This window comes from Hylobates moloch, unplaced genomic scaffold, assembly GCF_009828535.3.
Source record: "Hylobates moloch isolate HMO894 unplaced genomic scaffold, HMol_V3 SCAFFOLD_10, whole genome shotgun sequence".
Lineage (NCBI taxonomy): Eukaryota > Metazoa > Chordata > Mammalia > Primates > Hylobatidae > Hylobates > Hylobates moloch.
This window is the reverse complement of record NW_026652285.1, coordinates 23,589,966-23,597,422: the sequence shown is the minus strand read 5'-3', so window position 1 is coordinate 23,597,422 and position 7,457 is coordinate 23,589,966.

Here is a 7,457-nt window from a genome sequence, read left to right as displayed (position 1 = left end):
AGGCAAACTAAGTTTGGGTTTGGCTAGCCTCCTGGACTGATGGCTCCAGAAGCCAAGGCCAAGGGCCTATCCACGTTTGGGAGTCTAGTAAAAGGAAACCTGCCCTACCACATTAGACTGATCTCAAAGGCTACGCTGTAAGGGTTAGGGTGAATCAGCAGTAAACTGACTGTTCTTACTCCACCCCCAGGGGACTGCAGGGAAGACTCTCTTGGTACTGAGTGAGGAAGAGGTTAGCGAAAGGAAAGGAAAAAAAATTCTGAGAAAACCACAGACCAGTCTTTTCTCAGAACTTAGCCTGCATTTATATCCTCTGAGAATTCCAGAGAATCTCAAATTGTGAACTTGGTTTTTGGGGGTCTTGGATTGAATATACCCCCAGATGCCTGTCAGAACCAAACACGAATTATCTCTGGAGGAAGTAATCTTCCACAAATATATATATATATATTTGAGACAGAGTCATGCTCTGTCACCCAGGTTGGAGTGCAGTGGAGCAATCACAGCTCACTCAGCCTCCATTTCCCAGGCTCAAGCGATCCTCCCACCTCAGCCTCTTGAGTAGCTGGGACTACAGGTGTGCACCACCATGCCTGGCTAATTTTTAAATTTTTTTTTGTAGAGATGGCGTCTCCCTGTATTGCCCAGGCTGGTCTTGAATTTCTGGGTTCAAGCGATCCTTCTGCCTTGGCCTCCCAAAGTGTTGGGATTACAGACGTGAGTCACTGTGCTTGGTTAGCTAAGGCACATATGTTTTCCTTTTGAGAGATGCGGTATTGCTCTGTTGCCCAGGCTAGAGTGCAGTGGTGCAGTCATGGCTCACTGCAGCCTCTACCTGCTGGGCTCAAGTGATCCTCCCATCTCAGGCCCCTGAGTAGCTGGGACCACAGGTACACACCACCATGCCCCATCTAATTTTTTATTTTTATTTTTTGTAGAGATGGGGTCTCACTATGTTGCCAGGGCCTCACTATATTGCCAGGGCTGGTGTTGAACTCTTAGGCTCAAGTGATCCTCCCTCCTCAGCCTCCCGAAGTGTTGGAATTATAGGAGTGAGCCACTATGCCAGCCTAAGGCACATACTGTCAAGTAACTCAAAAGTCAAGGGGGAAATCCTAATGGAAGTTATAAGATTTTTTTTCTACTTAATGATAATAAAAATATACATATCAAACTTGTGGAATTAAGCTAAAGTCTTTTGTTTTTAGAGAAAATATATGTATCACCTTGTTTGTTTTAGAAAAGAAAAAAAGCTAAAAAAATCAAAAAGCTAAGTATTCATGTCAAAAAGCTACCAAAGAAAAGTCCAAAACAAACCCCACAGCAAGCTGCTCCCTTCCCCTCCAAAAAAGCCCCAGCAAAATAAATCCAGGAAAAAGAGAAGAAAAAGCACACAAATTGATAAAATAAGAAAATAAATGTTAAGAGGATCAATAAAGACAGACATGGGACCTTTAAAATGACTCACAAATCTCTGACAAGAGTGATATTTAATTTAATTTATTTATTTAGTTTTGTTTTTGAGATGGAATCTCACTCTGTCTCCCAGGCTGGAGTGCAGTGGTGCGATCTTGGCGCACTGCAACCTTCACTGCCTGGATTCAAACAATTCTCTTGCCTCAGCCTCTTGAGTAGCTGGGACTACAGGTGCACACCAACACACCTGGTTAATTTTTGTATTTTTTAGTAGAGACAGAGTTTTGCCATGTTGGCCAGGCTGGTCTTGAACTCCTGACTTCAGGTAATCCACCCACCTCAGCCTCCCAAAGTGCTGGGATTACAGGTGTGAGCCACCGTGCCCAGCTTGACAAGAGTGATAAAAAGAGAGAGGGAGCAAATATCATTAGTTTTAAGAGTGAAAAGGGAGCAGTTCCAAAGATGCTACAGGCATTTAAAAGACAGGAGGATATTAGAAAAGACTTTATGCCAATAAATTTGAAATTTTAGGTGAAATGGGTGTTATCCTAAAAAAATATAATTTCCCAAAGTTGTCCCAGAAAAAAATAGAAAACATGGGCCCGGCATGGTGGCTCACGCCTGTAATCCCAGCACTTTGGGAGGCCAAGGTGGGTAGATCACGAGGTCAGGAGATCGAGTCCATCCTGGCTGACACGGCGAAACCACATCTCTACTAAAAATACAAAAAATTAGCCGGGCATGGTGGCAGGCACCTGTAGTCCCAGCTACTTGGGAGGCTGAAGCAGGAGAATGGCGTGAACCAGGGAGGTGGAGCTTGCAGTGAGCAGAGATTGTGCCACTGCACTCCAGCCTAGGTGACAGAGCGAGACTCTGTCTCAAAAAAACAAACAAACAAACAAACAAACAAAAAACAAAGAGAACATGAATAATCCTCTAAGAAAAAAGGATACTCTATCAGGAACAAAATATTGGCCAAGCATGGTGGCTGACACCTGTAATTCTAGCACTTTGGGAGACTGAGGTGGGTGGATCACTTGAGGTCAAGAATTCGAGACCAATTTGGGCAACATGGTGAAGCCTGTGTCTACTAAAAATACAAAAATTAGCTGGGCATGGTGGCGCATGCCTGTAATCCCAGCTACTTGGGAGGCTGAGGCATGAGAATTGCTTGAATCTGGGAGACAGAGGTTGCAGTGAGCCGAGATCACGACACTGCACTCCAGCCTGGGTGACAGAGTGAGACTCTTTCTCAAAAACAAACAAACAAACAAAATATTCCTACAAAGAAAATTCCAAGCCCAGATGGTTTCTTCAGCTATCCAATTAAGCATTTAAGAATAAGTAACTCTAATTTCACACAAACTTTTTCAGAGACACTTTCCAATTCATCCATAACACTAGCAAAACTTAACAAGAACAGTAAGAGAAAGGAAAATGCAGACCAGTCTCATTCATGAGCTTAGATGAAAAAACAGAAAAACAAATCAGCAAACCAAATCACCGTAGAAAAAGAATAATATAAACTGGATTTATCTGGGATTTCAAGGCTGGTTTAACATTGAAAAATCAATGTAATTTACCACAAACAAGAAAAATGATGGGATCATTTCAATAAAGACAAAAATGCATCTGATAAAATTCAATATCCATTCATGATTAAAATTCCTAGGAAACTAGGAACAGGGCCAGGTGCAGTGGCTCACACCTGTAATCCCAGCACTTTGGGAGGCCGAGGTGGATGGATCACTTGACATCAGGGTTCAAGACCAGCCTGGCCAACGTGGTGAAACCCCATCTCTACAAAAATACAAAAATTAGCCAGGCTTGGTAGTGGGTTCCTGTAATCCCAGCTACTTGGGAGGCTGAGGTGGGAGAATCGTTTGAACCCGGGAGGTGGAGGTTTTAATGAGCCAAGATCACGCCATTGCACTCCAGCCTGGGGGAAAGAGCCAGACTCCGTCTCAAAAAAAAAAAAAGAAAAAAAAAAAAAGAAAAAAGAAAGCTAGGAACAGGAGGAAACTTCTTTAATCTGATAAGAGTATGTACAAAATATACATGGTAAATATCATATTTAATGGTAAAATGTTGTAAGCTTTCTCTCTGAAATCAGAAATAAGACAAGGATATTCACTATCACTGTCTATTTGACATTGTACAGAAGATCTAGCAAATGGAGTTAAACAAGAAAAAGCAACAAAATATGTAAGAATTGTAAAATATTGCATTACTTACAGATGATCTAATGTGCACATTGAAAATCCAGAAGATTTACAGATAAATTATGAAATTAATAATTTAACAATTTTCTAAAATCAATATATGGACCAGTTGTAATCCTATATATACCACCAACAAATACAAAATGAAATTTGAAAAATACAATGATAATAGCACCAAAAATATGAAATATTTAGGAAAATGTTGAACTGAAGTTCTGAAAGAGCTGAAATACATTGTTATAAAATCCTACTGAGGCCAGGTGTGGTGGCTCACGCCTGCAATCTCAACACTTTGGGAGGCTGAGGTGGGTGGATCACCTGAGGTTGGGAGTTTAAGTCCGGCCTGACCAACATGGAGAAACCCCGTCTCTACTAAAAATACAGAATTAGCTGGGCGTGGTGGTGCACACCTGTAATCTCAGCTACTCGGGAGGCTGAGGCAGGAGAATCGCTTGAACCCGGGAGGCAGAGGTTGTGGTGAGCTGAGATCACGCCATTGCACTCCAGCCTGGTGACAGATCGAGACTCTGTTTCCAAAAAAAAAAAAAAAATCTTACTGAGAGACCTTAGAAAAGACTTAAATAAAAGAAGAGATACTACATTGAAGGATTAGGAGACACAACATTGTAAAAACGTTAATTCTTCTCAGATTGATTTATGGATTCAGTACAATCCCAATAAAAATCCCAACAGTAGAGTGAATGAGTGAGTGTGTGTGTTTGTGTGTGTGTGTTTATGTAGGTGTGTAATTTAATAAGCTGATTCTAAAATGCAAAGGGCAAAAACAGCTATGAGGCTCTTGAAGAAGAACAAGGTGGAAAGACTTGTTCTACCAGATCCAAGACTGATTTTGAAAGCTGTAATATTTCAGTGTGGCACTGGAACAGGGATAGACAGAAAAACAGAATGAAAGAGAGATCTCAGAAACAGATCCCCATGTAAAAATGGACATTTGATATATGAGAAAAGTGTCACTGAAGATGAGTGAAGAAAGCCTAGACTTTTCAATAAACGGTGCCAAGACAAGTGGATAAGCATGTAGATAAAAAATGAAATTTGGCTGGGCATGGTGGCTCACACCTGTAATTCCAGCGTTTTGGGAGACTGAAGTAGGAGGTTAATTTGAGCCAGAAGTTTGAGGTTACAGTGAGCTATGACTGTGCTACTGCACTCCAGTCTGGGTGACAGAGTGAAACCCTGTCTCTAAAAAGAAAAAAAAAAAAGGAGCCAGGTGTGGTGGCTCACGCCTGTAATCCCAGCACTTTGGGAGGCCGAGGTGGGCAGATCACCTGAGGTCAGGAGTTTGAGACCAGCCTGGCTAACATGGTGAAACCCCGTCTCTACTAAAAATACAAAAATTAGCTGGGTGTGGTGGCAGGCGCCTGTAATCCCGGCTACTCAGGAGGCTGAGGCAGGAGAATCGCTTGAACCCGGGAGGTGAAGGTTGCAGTGAGCTGAGATCACGCCATTGCACTCCAGCCTGGGCGACAGGTTGAGACTCCATTTCAGAAAAAAAACAAAGGATCCCTATCACACAGTATACATAAAAATTAAATTCCAGATGGGTTATAGATCTAAATGTGAAAGGTAAAATGATAATTATATTAACATTAAAAACTTCTGTTCACAAGATATATCGTAAAGAGGGTAAAAAGCCCACGAAATGGGAGAAGATATTTAAAACACATGCAACTTACAAAGGGCTAGTATCCAGAATGTTTAGGGAACTAATACAAATCACTAATAAAAAGATGACCCATTAGAAAAAAAGACAAAATATTTGAATGGCACTTTCCATAAAGGAAAAACCAAATGGCTAACAAATGTATAAACTGATGCTTGACTCCATTACTAATCAGGGAAATACAAATTAAAGCCACTATGAAATAACATTATTCCCTCACTGTAAAATCTAAAAGTCTGACAATATCAAGTGTTGGTGAGCACCTGGACAAATGGGAACTTTCATACACTACTGCTAGGAAGGTAAACTAGTACAGCTGCTTTGAATAACAGTTTGGCATTACAAATCAAAGATTTGCCTACCCTGTGTTCCAGAAATTCAACGTAGGTATAGACCCTAGAGAAACGTATGCACATGTCGATCAGTGGGATATACTCTTAAGAAAGTTCTTTAGTAGAATGTCGTTAACAGCCAAAAACTGGAAACAATCTGAATATTCACCAACAATAGAATATGGATAAACAAACTAAGGTATATTCATACAATGGAATACTATACAGCAATTGATATAAATGAACTAAAGCTACAAGAGATTAATCTTTGGAAAGAAAGTACAAAAGAATATATTCAATATTATTATCTCCACATAACATTCAAAAACAGTAACTATATTGTTTAGGGATCTACACTTTGGCAGTAAAATTCCAAGAAAGGTAAGGAGATAACTATTATGAAATCATCCTTTTTGGTGGAAAAGTGATATGATTAGGAGAATCATATCTGAAAGGGGTGGAGCATCTGAAAGGGGTGGGTTTCAAGAATGCTAACAATATTTTATTTCTTCACCTGGGTGGCGGGTAGCTCAGGAGTTTATTTGATGAATTATTCATTAAGCTACAGTTTTATGTTAAATATACTTTTCTGTATCCGTGATGTACTTCACAATATAAAAGATGAAAAAACAAAAGAATGGCAATGCTTACTGTTCTATTTGAAGTTTTTGTGTGTGTTGTGGCAGTGTAAACCCCTCCTCCATCTGCTTTCTGAAATCTTTTCTCAAGTCTACCACCCATATCTCCAAGGGACAGAGTCCTAAGCTGCCATCTAGGTTACAGTGGCATCTAATGAAACAGTACAGTACTGTGCTGTACTGACAAAAGGGATGAGAAAATGGTCTTTGACAAAGATGTACTGTACTAGAAAATGATAGAGCCAGGGCCAGGCATGGTGGCTCATGTCTGTAATCCCAGCACTTTGGGAGGCTCAGGCAGGTGGATTACTTCAGGCCAGGAGTTCAAGACCAGCCTGGGCAACATGATGAAACCCCATCTCTACTAAAAATACTAAAAATACAAGACTTAGCCAGGCATGGTGGCGTATGCCTGCAGTCCCAACTTCTCGGAGGCAGGAGGCTAAGGCAGGAGAATAGCTTGAACCAGGGGGGCGGAGGCTGCAGTGAGCTGTGATCATGCCACTGTACTCTGCCTGAGTGACAGAGTGAGGCCCCGTCTCAAAAAGAAAAAAAAAAAAAAAGAAAAAGAAAATGATGGAGCCAGGACCAGAATCAGAAAGCCAGGGCCTTCCCCTTCCATTGTATGTTGCAGATGTCTTCCTCACTTGCTTTCTGTCATTCAGGGTAGACATGCTTTGGGAGATGCTTTAGAAACCATTGGGGCCGGGCGCGGTGGCTCACGCCTGTAATCCCAGCACTTTGGGAGGCCGAGGCAGACAGATCTTGAGGTCAGGAGATCGAGGCCACCCTGGCCAACATGATGAAACCCTGTCTCTACTACAAATACAAAAATTAACTGGGCGTGGTGGTGCATGCCTGTAATCCCAGCTGTTTGGGAGGCTGAGGCAGGAGAATCGCTTGAACCAGGGAGTCGGAGGTTGCAGTGATCTGAGATCGCACCACAGCACTCCAGCCTGGCTACAGAGCGAGGCTCTATCTCAAAAACAAAACAAAACAAAACAAGAAAACAAAAGAAAACAAAAACATTGGATAGTAGGCTCAAACAAAGCTGGGCCATAAGGAAAGAAAAGGGAGGCACATGTACATATCTCCAGATTCAATTTAGTCTTTCCTCTCCATTTAAAATTTGGTTGACTTCGTTCTAAGTGAGCCACACTCCAGG